Consider the following 19,114-nt stretch of genomic DNA (forward strand, 5'->3'; position numbering starts at 1 on the left):
CTCCACAACCTCCCTGGGCAACCTGTTCCAGTGCTCTGTCACCCTCACAGTGAAGAAGTTTTTCCTCATGTTCAGATGGAAGCGTCTCTGTTTCAGTTTGTGCCCGTTGCCTCGCGTCCTGTCTCTGGGCACCACTGAAAAGAGTCTGGTCCCATCCACTCAACACCCTCCCTTCAGATACTTGTACACATTAATAAGATCTCCTCTCAGCCTTCTCTTCTCCAGGCTAAACAGGCCCAGCTCTCTCAGCCTTTCCTCATAAGAGAGATGCTCCAGTCCCCTAATCATCTTTGTAGCCCTTCGCTGGACTTGCTCCAGTAGTGCCACATCCCTCTTGTACTGGGGAGCCCAGAACTGGACGCAGTACTCCAGACGTGGCCTCACCAGGGCTGAGTAGAGGGGGAGGATCACCTCCCTCCACCTGCTGGCAACACTCTTCCTGATGCACCCCAGGATACCATTGGCCTTCTTGGCCACAAGGGCACATTGCTGCCTCATGCTTAACTTTGTGTCCACCCAGGACCTGTCCCAGGTCCTTCTCAGCAGAGCTGCTTTCCAGCAGGTCAACCCCCAGCCTGCTCTGGTGCATGGGGTTATTCCTCCCCAGGTGCAGGACCCTGCACTTGCCTTTGTTGAACTTCAGGAGGTTCCTCTCCGCCCACCTCTCCAGCCTGTCCAGGTCTCTCTGAATGGCAGCACAGCCCTCTGGCGTATCAGCCACTCCTCCCAGTTTTGTATCATCAGCAAACTTGCTGAGGGTGCGCTCTGTCCCTTCATCCAGGTCACTGATGAACAACTTGAACAATAAGGGACCCAGTATTGACCCCTGGAGGACACCACTAGCTACAGGCCTCCAACTAGACTTTGTGCCACTGATCACAACCCTCTGAGCTCTGCTCTTCAGCCAGTTCTACTAAAGAACAAGAATAAAGAGTTCAAAACTCACAGTCTTAAGAGAAGCATCATTATATTATTTTACACAAGCCTAAATTGTTTTGCTGAATTATGAAGTCCACTTAAGCATGATCTGTTCTTCTATAAGAGATTAATAGTTCTATCAGTTTGTGAGTAAACTGCATCTCTAAAGAATAGCTTTACACTTACAAAAGATACTTCAAAATGCTATTGATCCTTAAATTTTATTTTTTTAGTTTACCATTTCTACAGAGGAGTCAAACTATTCGTGCTCTACTACAACTCAAAAGATGTTCTTGCTTGCTGAATTTTACTCCTCAAGGTAAAGGCAAAGTAAATTCTCTGCAGTCTCACAGAGTGTTCATATTTTTTAAATTTATTTCCACTAGTGATAAGCATTAAAATCAATCACCATCTAATAGACACAAATGAACATAATCATGGAACCCTATTAATCTTTTACTGCCAAGTCAAACTAGCATAGACTAACCTTGTGATTATGCTCCAAAAAACAGTATCAAAAGTACAGTTATAATAGCACATGCAGATAACAAAATCAAGCTGACATTTCTTATTCTTTCTAATTTTTCTTCCCAACTACCTCTCCCATAAGCTTCAATGGGAAATAGCACACCCACTCAACATCAGCTTCTGACATTTGGAGTGAATGCTTACTGACGTGGGGCTTCATCCTCCGGCTGCACCTGATGCAACAAGACACAAGCTTTCAACTAAAAATGAATGATTATCATCCAATAATCAAAATAAAGTTATATAACAGCACAGCATCAGCTACTGTTGAAATCACCGGCACAGATTATTTTAATGCTATTTAGCAAACTGGTACTTACAATCATAATCCAGGTTAATTAGGATCAAAAAATCCAGCAGAACTTCTAGTGTTTTGGTATTCAAACAGGAGAAGTCAAACCTAAGAGCTTACAGTAGAAGTGCTTTTGCTTTGCTAACATTGGTAATAAAGGGAACCTTGTCTGATGAAGATAATACGAATTTGAAACTACTAGTTTTCCAGTAAACTACTGGAAAATCCATCTAAAGATGAGTTTCAACTACTGGATTGCCACTTCCAAGCAGAGTCCATGTATATTTATTTAGTACAGTCAGGTTGCTTTTTAAAACCTACAATGGAGACTTCCTTAAAAATTAAACTTAAAAAATAATCCTATAACACATTTATCATTCACAGCATTGACATCCTCATTAAAATGTGAAAAGTTAGTGGTGTATGTTTTGCTCATCAAGCTCTCTAGCTGCCTTGCTTCAGTGTATTCATTCATTGCTCATTCCATCACTGTCATACAAGTTACTAAAAATCACCCTGTGAAAACATGGCAACTTGATACAAAGAAAAGACAACGGCACATTGCTTTCCACTGTCCAAACTCAATGGAGACAAATTGAAGGAGAATATTGTGAGACCTAACCACAATAAAAAGTAGATTTGCTGAGTTTCAGATGTGGTGAGAGAAGATCCTGAAATTCGTGAATTTCTACTGCATAGCGCTATGAAACAACTTCTATAGCATAGTTTGAAAGTAAAAAATGATAACATGCATCATATCCTAAACCAATTCTATGCTCTCACATAACATTCATGATACTTCAGAACAACTTGCTACTACAAAATATTTCAAAAAGCACATATTTAACAATTGCATTAATAATTTTATTTATCATTCCTGAGCTGCTTGAAACAAACAGGAAAAGTTAACTACTATAAAAAAAATAAAAATCCAAACTATCTTGTTTTTAATCAAGGTAAGAATTTTCAAAATCTAGCCAAAAATCAACTTAGCCAAATCTAACTTTTTCCCATTTGACCATTACAGTATTAAGAAAGTTTTATTATGAAATATGTTAATATTTAGTATTAAATGTGATCATGGAAGGACATAATTCCCTAACCCAAAAGATTACCTAGCTATAAGAAAGTTCTAGAAATAAAAGTTACAAAAGTAAAAATATATAAAAATATATATGTGTACTGGGGCTAAGAGCTATTAGTTAAAAACTAAAGCTGACCAAAACAGTATGCGAAACTACGTGCACAGTAGCACAGTGCACTGTCGAGAGCGTTACAGTTTGATATTGCAAAGAAACTGCAATTGTGATGTTAGTTACTTGACATTTTCTACAACAGATGTAGGTATCAAAACTTCACATACTTGAGCACATATTTCATTACACTTGCTAAAACATGTTCTTATGCACAACAGTGTTTGCTTCTGGGCTATTTAGAAAACATTTTGTGTACCATCCCTGCTACCTCAAACCCTAAGGGCAAAATTAAAAATACTTCATCAACTATATTGCCATTTGGATTTCCCAAGTTTTGGATTTTTTTTTCCTTTATACCACTAAGTATAAATAAACTTTGCCAAATTATATGTTTATATTTACTTTGGAACCTAAAATATCCAAGGAGAGCAAGTACTTGCAATTGCAAGGTCTTTTTCATTGGACAGAACTATTCTATAAACAGTCTTTATCATAAGGAGAGGAAAAGAAACATATCGAGGAAATTGAAGCATAACAATGATCTCATGGCATTCACTTTAACAAGTCTAGTATTTCTTGAGTGCTTAGGATTGGATGAAACCATTTGGCATACAGTTTTTGCCAAACCCAGTTTAAAAATATAAGATTACAGCACTTGAAGACAACAGAAAAAAAAGTTGTCATTTCAGTTAGAATGACATAATCTTAATTAACTCCTGCCTAGTTCGAGCCTACCAAAATGCTGTTTCTAGTAGTCCTATTAACTGGGACATAACCTCCTGAAAAAAAGTTTTCAAATCTGTGCTTCTCTGCTGGAGCACAGAAATCTTCTCTTGTTGATTAGCAGTTGGTAGAAGTACACAAAATTAGCTTCTGCAGAACTTCATTTTATTTTTAGGAAAGTTAAAAGTTTCTATGACAGCTTTACCAAAAGGCCTGCTTTCCCACTTTTACAGGCTACAACTATCATATAGTTTATAGTAATTATTGAGGGGGGGGGGAAGACAAACAAATTAGTTATATAGTTTAGTTGCATCCTTGCTTCTCCTCTCTTCCGCAGTTGTACAATGAAACCGATGTTTTCAGAAATTTGAACTATTCTGCTTTACATTCAACCACTTCTGCCGCTCCAAAGGGCAGCTGAGGCTACAGTGACTTCAGACACGGGGCTGCAGTCAAACCGACCTGTGCAGATCCAGCCCTGAGGCAAGAGGTCAGCGAGGAAGCACAGCAGAGGACACAGCGCCTGCTGATAGAGAGCGCTGAAGTCCGTTTAGTTGACAGCCAGAGGGAGGTTCTGCAGGTGAAGGACTTGACTTTTAAACACCTTTTCACGGAAGAGAAGAGCTGAGAACTAGTCTCTGGGGCCTTGCTACCACTGCAGCGTTTCAGCTATCAGACACCTCGACACTCGTGCCAGGTTTCAAAGCGTAAGAGCACGAACGCCAGAGCACGTTATAGCACCGCTAAGGGCTGCTATGGCTCTACCAGGCGAGCGACACCTGCAAGGGGACGGAGCGCCCCTGTCGCGGGGCGCCGCCACTGCCCCCTCCCCGGGGCGACCGCGCGGCTCCGCTCCCGCCCACGGGCACTCACCTGCCCGCCAGCGCCGCCGCGGCTCCTCCGACGCCTGCCGCCGCCGAGCCGAGGGCGGCGCCCCGGGGCGGCGAGAAGGGGCAGCCGACGGGGCTGGGCGCATACGGGGCGCGGGCCCGGCGGCCGCCCGCCCCGCTCACCGGCGAGGGCCGGCCCCTGCCCCGTGCCCCCAGCTCCGCATGCCGCCAGCGGGCCCCGGGGCGGCCCCGGCCTCCTGCCCGGCTCGGCCCCCGCCTGCCTCGAGCGCGCCCAGCCGCGGGGCCGGGGGTCTCTGCCCCGCGCGCCCGCCCCCAGCCGCCCCCTCACTCGCTCCCGCCGACTGGTCTCCCCGCCGCCATCTTGCCCGAGGGCCGAGCGGGGCGCGCAGGCGCGGCCGAGGGAATCCCGGCCTCGGCGGCGGCGGTGCAGACACCCGCGCGCGGCGGCGCGCATGCGCGAGGGCGGGAGCTTATCCGCCCCCTCCCCATGGCACACACCTGCCGCGCGCAGCGGGGGTGGTGGAGAGAGGGGGTGCGTGGAGCGGCCGTTAACCGCCAGCCGCTGCCTTTTTGGCCCCTCCTGCGGTGCCAGGCTGGAGCGGGTGCAGAGCGCCGCAGGCCCCTTCCCTTTTCCCTCACACGGAGACCTGGAGCGCGACAGGGTGGGCTGTTTTGACAGAGCAAAGCCGCCGGACAGTGAAAGCCCGAAACAGGGCTCAAATAGTAACTGCAAAACAGAAACAATCCCTGAAGGGCCACCTGCTGTGGTTTGGAGAATAAGTACCGTCACGTGTAGAAAAGACAGGCTACAGAAAGGCCACTCGCTCTGGCGGAAAGAGGCACGTGCAACGAGGTATGGAAGCTGAAAGCAAAAGTTGAGAGTGTATCTCCTTCTCCACGTGTTTCTTGTTACTCTTCTCCAGCAGTCAATCCAGCAGGTCAGTGAGACAGTTTCCCTTCATAGAAGAGGTACAGTCTTTCCTATCAGTCTGTGTTTATCCATGTGTTCAGGGATCTTTATAAAAAACCCTACCCCTTTACTGCGAGTGAAAATCAGCCTCTTGGGTGTCTCCCTCCCAAGGTCCGCTCCAGCAGGCCATGGGTAGGCAGAGGTGCTCTGGTAACTCGCCAGCCCCCATCCCCTTATAACAATGGGTTATGCACAATGACCAGCAGGTCTGCAGTTTGATACCAAGGCCCTTCATCACTTCTGGCTGAGTGCCACCAGGTCCTGATGACTTACCTGTTTGGGCTTATACTTCCTATAAAGTTACTTCAAACTGATCTGTTTCCTCTGACCTTCCCATTTTGAAGCAGGTGTAGGGTTGAAACTCACCTCAGCATCCCCAGTTGCAGTCTAATGCAGACGATTCTTTGAGCCTTTGTGCTGTAGCTTTGACATCCTTGAGCCCTTCTCTCAGACCTCTGTCACTAGCAGTCTCACTGATTTCCTGACTACCTACTGGCTTTCGATGTATTTAAAGACCTTTTTACTGCCACTTTGAGCATCATTTGCAAGGTTCTCTTCGAATTCTTTTTTAGCCCTAAACATGTTTAGCCTAAACATTTCTTGTTTAGATTTGACCTGCCATGTTTTACAGTCTTTCTGTTCTCCTCATTTGTGCCTGGGCAAGCTCTGCCCCCTCATTAGGATCAAAGAAATCACCTTACTAAGCCCATTCACACTCCTCTTCGGAGCCTGTCATCAGAGGTAATAGTAGCCTGTGTCACAACCTCCTGTTAAACTGGATGTGGTTTTGAGTGTTAAACAGATATTTAGAAAAATCTGGAACTTGCTGATGAGTAGCTGAACCTGTGCATTTTATGTTTTGGTATTGTTTACATTGTTGATTTTACTAATGAAATTTTCCCAGGATTAATATCATTGGAATAAAATACACTTATCAACAGTTATACACAGTTCAGCACAAGTTAACTTAGTAACATTTCATTTTTATTGGTAAATATTATTAATTTTTCTCTTCCTTTTACAATAAACTGAGTCAACTATCAGGGTTACAAAAAAGATTATACACAAAAGTAATAAATACTTATACTCTGGTGCTTCTAAAAATAAAGAAAAATCCTTTCATACCTGGGAGATAACTTATTTGAATATCATTTTTAGCTGCAGTTTCTGTCACTGCTGTCTTCTGATTTCCACTTTTACATTTCAAGGGCTGTAAACTTGTATTCTACAAACCATGGTCACAAATAACTAACTACATATGAACTGATACTAGTTTGACTAATATAATGAAAATTAGCTTGGGTGAACTAATGTTAGCTGCTCCAAATGCTATATTTTATCTAATCAAATGATGTGTCAGACTGGATGTTTGAAAGCTAATAGTTCTTGGTAAATGTTTTTGGAAGTTCAGTCCACCTTAAATGCCCTTGCCTAAAAGCTAGATGATGACAATCATAAGTTAATTGCCTAAGGAATTTGGAAGAAATCAAAGAGTGTCTCATTGTCTGACAGTCTGAATAAAAACATTTTGAAATGTCTCTGTAAAAGCACGCAGTAACCTTCCTGTTCATTAAAAAAGAGAAGCTTTCAAAATGTTTTGAATCCAGTTTATGAATGTCTGTCTTCAAGTAAACTGCATTTGTGTGTCAGGTGGAGAGCTCTAACAATGAAAGCAACTAATGTTAAAAGGGAATTCATCTTACAGTGCACCTCATTCAGGAAGACTGAAAACATAAGAAAGATATAAGGTAGCTTTTTTTTGTTTTTATTTTCATATTTATTATTTTCCAAAGTGGGAAATCATGAAGAAAGAAATCATGAAAAAGAAGAAAGAAATCATGAAAAAGAAATCAAGGAATCATAAAAGAAAGAAAAAAACAAAGAAATCATAAAAAGAAAATCAAAGAAATCACAAAAAAGCCAGATCAAAACAATTTTAGGAAAATGGATCAATGGCAGTAGTGGTATACAGTTTGCAGTCCCTTGGTTCCTTGAGGGCTGTCTAAGCGAATAAGATGAACAGTTGGATTTAACTATGAGCTACACCTTATGATTATTGAGGTGAAGTGCTGGAATCAGGCCTGTCTCCACAGGAAGAAAGTAGAGTATCTGTCCTGGTGGTAAGGCTGACAGGCTATGAGGTATGCTGAGAGCATTTCAAGCAGCAGCTGCAGTGCTTTTCCAGCTATAGCTCCTCCCTGGCCCCTGTGGCTGAACACCTGCTGTATTGCTAGGGAGGAAAGTAACTTTGGCTGATACACCATCTGCCTCCATGAAAGGGACAGCAAGTCACTGTATCAGACTCTTGAGCTCATCTGCCTTGTACAAAATAAAGAAATACAAAAGAGGTGGAAAAACAATAACTAGTTATGATTCTCAAGAGACCTGGCCTTAGTTGCTCTAAATTGTGCCGTAACGAAGCATGTGTTATTCAAAATTAGCAGGAATTTGCCCTGGGAATTTGACCTCTCCTTTCCTTCCCATTGCTCCCTGTCCTGCTGCCACTACTCTTTCAGGAAGGGGACATAGGGTTTGTCTATAGGCCTGCTGGGGAGTCCATTACAAAAATGTGTGCGTGGTGTACCCAAGTATCACAGAAAGAGCAGACTGGAACATGTTTCTTAATATACCTTTGGAATAGTCTGCTTTCTTGTCTTTCCAGCCTGCTAGCCAGTCACTCATCTGGAGATTATTATTATTTATGGTTTTGTTTTTCGGAGCACTTTCAGATGATCAGATTAGAATTCCATTGTGCTAGGTGTTTGACAGATGTTCGTAAGTCAATTTCTGCCTGAACAATTTAATCAGTAAACTTAAGGCAATATGCCAGAAACAGATTAAAAAACCTAATGGGAGATGGAAAATGACAGTACCACTAATTAGGTAGATTGACAAATGAACAAGCTGATCATACTGAAGATAGCATTCTGAAAAGTTACAGACTGTTCTAAGGTAACTGTACCCACCCAGAAAAGCTCTCTAGCCATCACTTGATATCTTCAGATGTTAGTTATAAGATGGACCATTTTCAGAAGTGTTGTCCCAGGGACATTTTGTCAGCTTATTCTAAAAAGCTTTCCTATTGGTCTAGGTTTTAAATAAATGTATGAAAAATAAATTATTTATCAAGTATGTTAACTGTATTATAAAATGAAATTATATTCTCCACACTCTACACAGGAAAGTATTTCTCACAATTGGTAGTTGGCAGTATTGTAGTGCGAAATCCGCATAGTGAATTTAAAATCTTGTAGGAGCCATTTTGGCAACAATTACCTTGCAGAATGAAGGCCACCCCAAAGGACTCTCAACATGTAAAACTATAGAAAGAGTCATTTAGGTAGTGGTTTTACAGATTCCTGCTCTTGATGGCCTATCCTTCTCTATTCAAGGATTGCCAATCCTATAGGCAAATGACCCTCAACAAGAAGGACTTTCCTTTTTTATGCTTCGTTTAAGCAATTAATGGTCTAATACTAAAATGTCACTGATAATGCACTTAGCCTTGTGCTAGACAAAAGAAGATTAAAAATAAGTCGTATGTGAGATTTAGATACTTATTTGCTGGATTTTTTTTTCTCTTATATGGTTCTTAAATTTGGGAGGCAGTGTAATTCAGTGGCTATAGTACTGATCTGCGATTTAGGAAACACAAATTGTCTTCCTGTCTCTGTCTATGAACTCTGCTGTAACACTGAGCAAATCATTTCACTTCTCTGTGAACGGTTAGCCATCAAAACCTTCCCCTGTCATGTCTGTTTAGACTGTAATTCTCTCAGGGAAGTAGAAGTTAGGTGTCTGTGCAGTGCCAGCACTGCAGAGTCATCCTCATTTTGGTCACATATATAATATAGAGGAAAGCAGAAATAATTTTACAGCTCTGAAAATAAGTTGTCAAAAAATCCCAGAATTAGACAGTGTTGTATTTCCTGAATTAACTCATTTTATTCAAAGGAACACAGAATCAAGGAAGAAAAACAAGTGAATTTTCTATAGGTTAATGTAAAAAATAGAAAAATATTACCTGAGTGATTTCTACTATGAATGATTTACAGTTAACAGAAAGCAATGGGAAAATGAGAACCCATAACACTATACTCCTGGGGTTCCAAACTATAACAAAGGAAAAAAAAAAGATGATTTTCAGGAGAAATAGTCCTGAATTTAGATATTCTGTAACCCCAGAATCCTAGGGGTATATTTAGAACTGTAAAATTTGTGTTTTTAAATTAATCTTTAATGTAGTTAAATAAGCAGCATGGATCCATCACATAATTAGGTCAGAGAACCCAGAGCAACGAAGCATGTTTTGAATTGTTGGTGGTTTATCTGGCTCGTGTTAAGGTTCACATATTTAAAGGAAACCAAAGAAAAAAGCACTAGACGCTAGTGCTAGAAAAGAAAATTGATCTCAGGGTTAAAGGATTAAAAATAGAGGTGGCTTCTTAAAGCTGCCTAATTTTTAGTATCATAGCATTAATTTTATCCTGTCAGTTCTAAGGGAAAGTGGTAGTTGTATGGAATATGTCCAAGTTTTCCATACTAGAGTTGAAGAGGGAAAGAAAATAAGAGACAAGGGTCTTAAATATTTATGAAAAATGACTTTGAGTTTAGTCCAGAGAATGAGTCATTTTGAGTTACATACAAGTCCAGACATCTGAAGAGGTCTGAACTTGCACCCTAAATCTTTAGCTTTCTGAAAGAGTGCTTGTGAAATCTGGGTGTTTGCATCCTTAAATAATGCTGTTATCTGGCCTGAGAGATAGAAGGACAGAGAGATCCTAAAGACCAAATTCAGTTCAGGTGCTTGTCCCGTTGAAATCTATAAGCCTGGAAGATTTTGTCACAGTGCTTGCTTCACAATAAGAGGAGACAACCACAATAGGCAAGGAGGCAGAGTCAGAGTGCAAGCCTCAGAAATTACCCTCTTGGATTACCATATCTACCAAAGGCCAGGACACAAGTGATTGATAGATTTTTGGGGGGAATTAGAACCCAATTTTTACATCAAAAACATTGCGCATGATCAACAGAAAAATTACACATGGTTGCCAAAGCTACTAAATGCATATTAACAAAAATGTGTTGTGAGAAAAGACAAAGTTAGAAATATTATCCAGAATATTACAGTCAGGAAAGAAATGTTTACAAACTTTTTTCAAGACAGAAGTTGTATCTGCATTACTGTAGAAAAAACACAATGTAAACAAAATTTGAATATCCCAGAATATATTTCAGTAGCTGTGACATCTAAGCAAGCTGGAAAGGAACCCTGCCATGGAGTTGAGGACTACAGGACGGTGTCTGTTTTAGAAAAGTGACTAAATTTGGCTAACAAATAAGAAAATACCTGGAAAGAAATGTAGTGAATGACCAGCTGTTTAACCAGTGTTCATGGAATTAGAGGCTAACTATCCTCATTCAGACCACATCAGCACAACACTACTTCATGTCTTCTAGGATGTGGAGTTTTTTCTCTCAAAAAACCCCCAAAGTTTTAATTTACTGTATGTTGATGCCACTGAGATTTTCAACAAAATGAGGCATTTTTCCTTGAGTGTCCTCTTTTCCAAAAAGTTATTCTGAGTAAAGCTTACTATTCCTTATACATTTCCAACTTCATACTTGTGGCTAGAAATTGATATATAAACACAGGCTGACAGTTTTTAACAGAATTGACTGGGGAAGCCTAGCTGTGAAAAATCAATATATTTTGTGAAATGTGGGCGGTAGCTTATTTAAAAAAATGTAGTTGATTTAAGAAAAACATAATAACATTTACAGCAAGGGAATAAAGTATATTAATCATCAAAGCACTAACTCCTAAAAAGGTTTTTACATTAGTATTATGTAGGAAAAGCTATCTGTTCCGATAATGTTGTTCATGAAATATTTTTTTGTTTGAGCCATTCCTTATCATAAATTTTTCACACATAGGAAATTAATAAGGAATCAAAATACTTGTATGACTATTTATCCCTGAATGGTTGTCAGTGGCTAATAATATCATGGTCTATTTTGTGCGTATAGGGTAGGATCAGTAATAGAGCTAAATACCTACAGCTCCACTCAAGTCAGAAGAGAGAGAACATTAATCATGCTGCAGGATCACAAAAAAAGAGGATGACAAGCAGGCCACACATATATATGATAAAATGATACATACTGCTAAACATATATTATTCTTAAGTCTTGTTTTACATTTTTTTCTTTCTTAACAAAATAAAAAAGAAGTGAAAAACAGAGTCGAACACCAAATGTGCGTAATAATGTCTGGCATGATTTGTCCAGTCAGAAATAAACATTTAAAAGTGACTTCCTCAGTAAGAATTACACAAGGTTGGGTTGTTAAATCTTCATAATTATTTACAAATGTTTTACATGAAGAGCTTTAGATGTGCTTTATTTCAGTAATTGCTCTAAAAGATTTTGCAGTTCAGCTCAGTTTTCAAATAAAACGTCTTACAAAGATCTTTAGCAGGGAAAAAAACTAGAACTTCCAGTAGTGTGGACTCAACATATTTTTCCTCTCAAATGGTTGTTTCTAGAAAAAATGAACTAACACTGCTGATACCTGCATTTTCAGAGTTCTCTGGGGAGAAAAGTTTTAAAATATAGGAATTGTAGGAGGGGAATGAGGAGATACTTTTCAGTCTTTTCCAAAATATGATATTATTTATGCAAGTCTTCATATTTCATCCCAGCATGCTTATACTCCAGTATGTGGTGTAATCATTATTTAATAGTAAGTCTTAACATCTGTGAAATTCAAGTAAATATAGCAGACAATAGAGTGTGCTGATTGGCTAGGACATGGTTTTGAACACTCTGGTAAGATTCATCTCAGGCATCTGAAGTCTTCTCAAGGATAGCCTAGGGGGGCAATTCATCTAACTTATTTTAGCCACTTAAGGTAAATTACCTGTTAGAATTACCTGTTTAACTCCACTGTTTATAAAGGGAGTCTAGATGATCAACTTAGTCTTAAATGTCTAACTTTTATATTCTTAAATGAAAATGCATGATTCTTATATGCTGAGACAGGACTTATTCAATACAATAATGCAAGAAATTAATGCAAATTATACAGTAAAAACAGTTAAATTCTTTTAGCAAGCTATACAAGCATCTACACAAGTAGATGATTTTGTGTAAAGGACATAAATTTTGTTCTTGGACCTTATCAAGGCATCTTTCCTTTACATTTCCGATTGTTACTCGCATCAGCATATTATCAGTAATATTATCTTTATCTGAGATGCTGCTACTGTTTCTCTGCGAAAGAAAAAGCTCTGGGGCCTGAATTACCAGATCTAAGTCAAATATAAAACTCCTAAAAAAATGTGTCAGTATTAGGGAAATCAAATATCTATATGCATGAACATCTCTACAGTAGGTATTATTTCTTTCTAAAAGTCTATCATTATTTACTAGTCCACTGGTAGTAGCAGTTTTTACAATACTGATGTAGACTTCCAGATAACCACTATCTCTTTGAAAACTGCCTAAACTAAAACCCTGTGAATATAACCACATCACATACAGGTGGCAAATTCTGACAAAAAATATATGGTTAGAGAGTCAAGATGTTCCTTGGTAAGTCTGGAGAAAGCTTGGTAAAAAGTTTTGTGTAGTAGCAAAGCTTCTTTCATTTCCTTGATTCATTTACTTAAGTTCATATAATAATCAGTAATTTACAGTGGTCATTTATGATAGAAGAGTGTATTAGGAAGTAAAGTGTATTTATTTATCTTTGATTTGATCATTGTATCACAACATTTGAAACTTTGAAAGAAAGACACTAACCTACTGCAGGTCACATTGGTTTGAACACTTGGCATTGTCAGGGTGTAGTGAGGGCCTGCTGCTCCCCAGGCGATGGGGAGCTGGGAGCTCTGGGGGGGTTCCAGGGCCAGCAGGGCAGGGCCTCACCAGCTGGGGCCGTCCCACCACCCCCAAGTGAGAGAGCACAGCAGGCCTGGGGGTGGCAGCTGGGGTCAACTGAGAGTCTAGATCACCAGGCAAGTCCATGGTGACAAGGCAGGCCTGATGTCAAGCTGAGAACATGAGTTAGGGCCAGGATGAGGCCCAGTGTAACCAGGGTCAGACACAGTCCCATGATGGCTGGGCAGGGGCACGGCGACGAGGCAGGGCCGGGTCAGGCCAGGACGTCAGCCTGCAGATCCATGTCCGGGTCCAGATCAACAGGGCCCACGGCCGGGCTCAGGCAGGGCTGCGACGCAGCAGGAGCTGGAGCTCAGGCGGGGACCGAGCACTAGCGCCTCGCAGGGAGCAGCTCCCGCAGCACGGGGCGGCCCTGGCTGGGGCCTCCCCGCAGCTCTGCCGGGACCCTCGCTCCCAGGTCACCAGTGGGCAGGGGGCAGCCCCAGCTGCACCGGCCCTGCTGTGGTCCTCAGCCCCAGCAGCCAAACCGCCCACAGGGCAATGCTCTCAGGCATATGTTACAAATTGAGAAATGTGTTTTGAGAAAAATTTATGGTTTCTGTTTAGGCCATGCCCAAAAAACTGTGCCAGCATCTAGGGGACAAACATGCCAGCTGAGTTACCAGTTTTCTAAGAAAAAATCATTAAAAATGTTTTGCTAGAGATAACCTATAGCTATCAGTATTACTGAATTCATCATTGTGGAAAAGTCCTTACAAAAGACAATGATAAACATCTATGATAACTTTCAAAATTCCCAGTATGTCACTAGAACTATACATCATAAACCTATTTTGAAAGTATGACATAAGATTTTTTAATACACTGGAGAGAGGATATTTCTGCTCAGCTGAAAAAGAAATAAAATGTATTTTTAGTGCCATGCTTTCATATGTTTCATGTTTTTATGTAAGATAAACTTCAAGACTTCTAGTCACGATTCAGTAAATAAATGCTTGCATGTAGCTAAAGTAATAATTCTTATTATCAGTCAGTTACTTGAAAAACAAAGCTGTTCTGACATGCATGTTAAGTCCAGACCATAAAATGGAGCCAATATTTCACATTCACAGGTGTTACTACAATATAGATTTTTTGACGGATGTTAATACCAAATAATAAGAGTCATATAAGCAATGAGAATTGATAGGAAAAAGGTCAAACCAAAGATAAATCTTCAAATGCATTCTGTCAGAAGGCGAGATAAGGAACAGTTAAAACTGGAGGTTTGGGGGTTTGTTTTCTTTCCAGTTGGGAAGGAACAAAGTGAAATGGCCACTGGAAGTTAAATTTTCATTTTTTATTAGAAGTTTGTGTAATTTTATAGTGGGCATTTCTACAGACTGCTTCTACTTTCTTTTAAGATAGGGGCGAAGCTGTCATGAGACCAAATTATTCCCCTGGCTTACCAGATAGTATCAATGAATTGTCCGGGGTTAGAACATAATCTCATCTTTTGACTGTAGAAGGAGAGTGCCTTCATAGTTGAACCTGATCACAAACTGCATGGCAGCTAGCATCAGTAAGATGTATCAAAACCTCATCAAATCATAACCTTTTTCTTCTGTTTTGTCATCTCACTGTTAATGATCGTTTAGCAAACATCCACACAAAAGAAAAACAAGCCTAGTGTGATTTTTTCCAACAACCAAGCAGCAGGCCAGGGCCACTGCTGGGTCACAAATACTGCTGATCAACTCAGAAATTCTAGCAGCAGTACAGAATGAAAGTCACAAATGCAATCAGGGTTGTGAAACAGATGAAAACTGTGCAGTAGGATGCTGCCTGACCAGAGCAGAGATCTTGAGAAAATATTTTGGTATGGACAGAATGTAAAAGTCAGATCTATGAAGAGGAAACAGGCCACATTTCAAATTGTGTCATAACCTTTCCAGAAGTTAGGAGAGGGATGTATAAAGAAATTGAAATTTTAAGAAAGAGAGAGAAAGAGAACGAAAGAGCAAGGAGTATCAGAGATATATATGTCTGATGCAACAGAATGCCATCATTTGCCATCCTTTCTGGGTCAGTGTGTACCACTTCATGGAGTGGTAGAGCTACTAGGCATAATATGTACAGACTGCCTTAAAAGAGATTACTTGTAATGTCAAGCACTTAAACATTAAGAAATCTGAAGGTGAAGGTTGCCTTAATTAATTTAATTTGTATGTATATACTGTGAAGCAGTAATTGCTCATACAATCAGATATTTTTTACAGGAATCTAGTTAGTGACCACATCTACTAAGAACATAAGAATGTGGTGTGGCTTAGTTATGCACCATGTAAAGAGCTCCTTGTTCTGTTTACTCTGAACTGAAACTACTAGTTTCATTTGAAGCCCCTTAGTTCATGTAATGGGGGAGACAGTGAAGAGTTCTTCCCTATTAACCCTTTCTTCTATGAAATGTCCTATCAGTCATCTTTTTTCCAGGCTGAACTATCCTAACTGAGCTAGTCAATCCTAGTATGGAAGGCATACCAAATCCTGGACACCCTTCTCTCTACGTCTTCCAGTTTTACTCTATACATTTTGAGACAGAGGTACTAGAACTGTACCTAACATTCAAATTACAGGGGCAGCATGGATGATACACAGTGACATCTTTTTGAAATCAAAATAGACTACATCAGCAGGACCTTTCTTATGCACATGGTTACTGACTCCTTCAAGGAAAGCCGATGAATTCATGTGTAAAGAGAAATCATGCAATAAAACATATTTATTCATGCTCCCACTAATTTTATTTCTCATAATGGCTTCCACCAACTTGCCTAATGCAGAAGTCATTTTATTACTCTTTAGTTCCTCTTCTGCATCTGCTCTGGAAGCTTTTTAAAAAGTCAGTGTTGGACTAGCCAGGGTCATACTGGCCACAGTCCTCTGATACTTGGGCCCACTGAAAAGTTGTTGTGTAGTTAGTCGCTCAGCAATACCATCCTTCAGTTCCTTTAGAGACCTTGAATGATTGTCATCGGTTCCTGGTGATCTGATACTATTCGTTTTTGTCTTTTTCCTTAGCATGTTTTACTAACACTTGGATTTAAAGCAGGTTCTCTGACACATTACCTGTAAGGAAGGGTTTACATTCTTGTCCTTCTTGTCCTCTTTTGTAATTCAGTAAGTTTGATTCTCACAGACAAGCTCAATGTATGTTATGTTTCCAGCAAGTGGGGTACTAATGAATCATATTCTGTATTGAGAAATATCCTTGTGAGGGGACAAAGGTATTGTTAAACTGATGAAAACTGATAATTTTAAAAAAGGATTGGTTACCTTTCTGAAAGTATTCATCACTTTTCATATATTGACTGTAATTATACTAAAAATAATTACGTTAATAGGGAATCTTTCATCAATAAATATAAAAATATGAAAAATAGTCTCTTTTACATCCAAGAATGTTGCCATCAGGAGAGAAGAAATGCTAAGGATTTCTGAAATACAAAAAAGTTATTGAGCCAAATCCTGCAGGACTTGATAGGATGAATATAATTTCACATTAGTAATGCTGGAAACATTGTAGAAGTTACAATGGATTTTTTAGTGTAGTAGGACATAGTTAATAAGTATATACTTCAAGTACATTTGAAAAATTGAATGTGCTTGTGTGTAACTGCTGAATTTGAATATTTGTAACTTTTAGCAGGCTGAAACAATTTTGTTCTAACGTGGCTTAATACTCATCTAATTTTCCAAATAATCCAAATCTGAGATTTCTGTTCTTGTTAATTTTTAGTTATTTAGGCACAAATAGCTGGATAATTACAGTTTTGAATATTTTACCAGAATTCTCTGTAAAATTAGATAAAAACACCTACTGACTAGTATTAAGCATGTATATTTTCAGACCCAGAAGATAAGTAAAAATCTTCAAGTTCAAAAAAAGATAAAATTGAATGGACTGAGATTTAACTACAAAATTAGGATTGTTATTTACAGGTGAAGCAGAAAGAGTATTCAGTGTGAACGTTTTTTGGTAAAAACTTGTTTTATAGTTCTCAGTGTTTACAGCCTAAAAGTTCCATGGAAAGTAACTCCAAATATTGGCTGATATAAATATTGTTTGCACACTACAAACTATAGGGCAAGCAAAGTGTCCCCAGTTCTGAATGAAGCTTTTGCATATGTAGAAACAAACAAACAAACAGAAACCAAGAGGCTGCTAACCTACAGAGGTAACATGAGTGAGAAAATTGGCTTCTCCTCCCTGAATGACTGACAGTTGACACCCGTGGCATTATATAATAGGTAACACCATTCTAAAACCAATATAGAAGCTGAAAGCCAGATTTTGAAAGGTTTAACCATATATGAAAACCTTTGCAGAAGCAAGGCATATGTTTGTCAACTGAATCTTTGTTACTGATAGGTATATGTGATAGGAAGATTCCAGTCTAAGCGTCAGTGACCAGGATAAATTTGCATAATTAGCATCTGGAAGAAAAATCAAACATGTGATACATCACCATGCATTTCTTTTTATTTTTAGAACCGCAGTTTAATTACCTCCGGCACTGTCACAGCTGCTACATGATACTTAAATATTTTCACTGAGTAGTTTGCATCTTAATAGAGAGATTGCCTCCTGTACGTTCTCTCCTGGTTGCGATTTCATGAAATAATCTAACTGCCTGAACTATAAATACCCTGTGAAAAGATTCTGTACTTCGCTTCTTATGAAATTTATTAGTTGGGGAAAATAAGGAAGGACAGAACAGTACAGGGGCCCATCTTCTTACCTGTATCTGTGTAGCTGCTATAGGACATTTAAATAAATAACTAGAATATATAGATTAGTAGTGTTACCTGTCTGAAAGGTGAGCAAATAACTATGCCCCCAATTCTGATAAGGTGAAACTTAATCTGATACTTTATTTAACAGCTATGAAAAATGTTTGCATCTAGCAATCTAGAAATTCACATCTAATGTTTTATACTTTCTGATTTCTCAAAATGTATATGATCTGTGGAAATAGTATTCAATCAAGCTTAATATGATTATCTTAGGAATTCTGCCAGTTCCTGAAATTAATGTATTACCATATGTTATTCAAAATTTCTCATAATCTGCTGCTTCATTAAAAAGCAGCCTAAATTTCCATACATGAGTTCTCAAGACAGAATTAAAGCAATGAACAAAGAATTAGTAACACTAACAAATAATAATTAATAATTGAAACTAGGACTGAGTGAAGTCCTTCTTTTGAGACCTTGAAAACATTTGTCTCCAAGTTTACTTTTTGCAAATCAGACAGGTCCGTAAAATAACAGTATTTGAAATTCACATTTTCATCATGTTAAAGATGAAATATTTACAGTGATTTCTTATACCTTGACTAAAATAAGCATAGACTTAAAGTAGTTCCTGCATACAAATGCATTTATATTACTGTAAAGCCTCCACCATAACCTTATCTCCTCTCAGTTATTCCCTAATGTCTTTCTGATTTTCTCTGATTGATAACCATGCTTATCTAATATTATAGATCAGTAAACAGAGATTCAAGAAAGAGAAGTTAACAGATTTTCCATAATTCAAGCATCAAATATATAATACTGCAAGAAATTCATAGACCTCAATCATGGAAATGTTTGAGCATTTACTTATGTTCATTTCATTGAAATAACGATTCTGTGTCAAATTATGGGTTTACATAAGCATTTGTATGATTAGAGCCTATGGATTATT

General features: G+C 39.2%; 1 protein-coding gene across 1 annotated transcript in view; it reads right to left on the minus strand.

The window, feature by feature from the left end:
- Positions 1-4,588, minus strand: part of APC (APC regulator of WNT signaling pathway) — a 96,942-nt gene extending 92,354 nt beyond the window's left edge. The window contains exon 1 of the mRNA XM_067316657.1: positions 4,531-4,588. The gene's annotated coding sequence lies outside the window, so the exon portion shown is untranslated. The remainder of the gene's footprint in view (positions 1-4,530) is intronic.
- Between the last annotated feature and the right edge of the window lie 14,526 nt (positions 4,589-19,114).

Source organism: Apteryx mantelli, chromosome Z (genome assembly GCF_036417845.1).
Source record: "Apteryx mantelli isolate bAptMan1 chromosome Z, bAptMan1.hap1, whole genome shotgun sequence".
In the NCBI taxonomy this organism is placed as follows: domain Eukaryota; kingdom Metazoa; phylum Chordata; class Aves; order Apterygiformes; family Apterygidae; genus Apteryx; species Apteryx mantelli.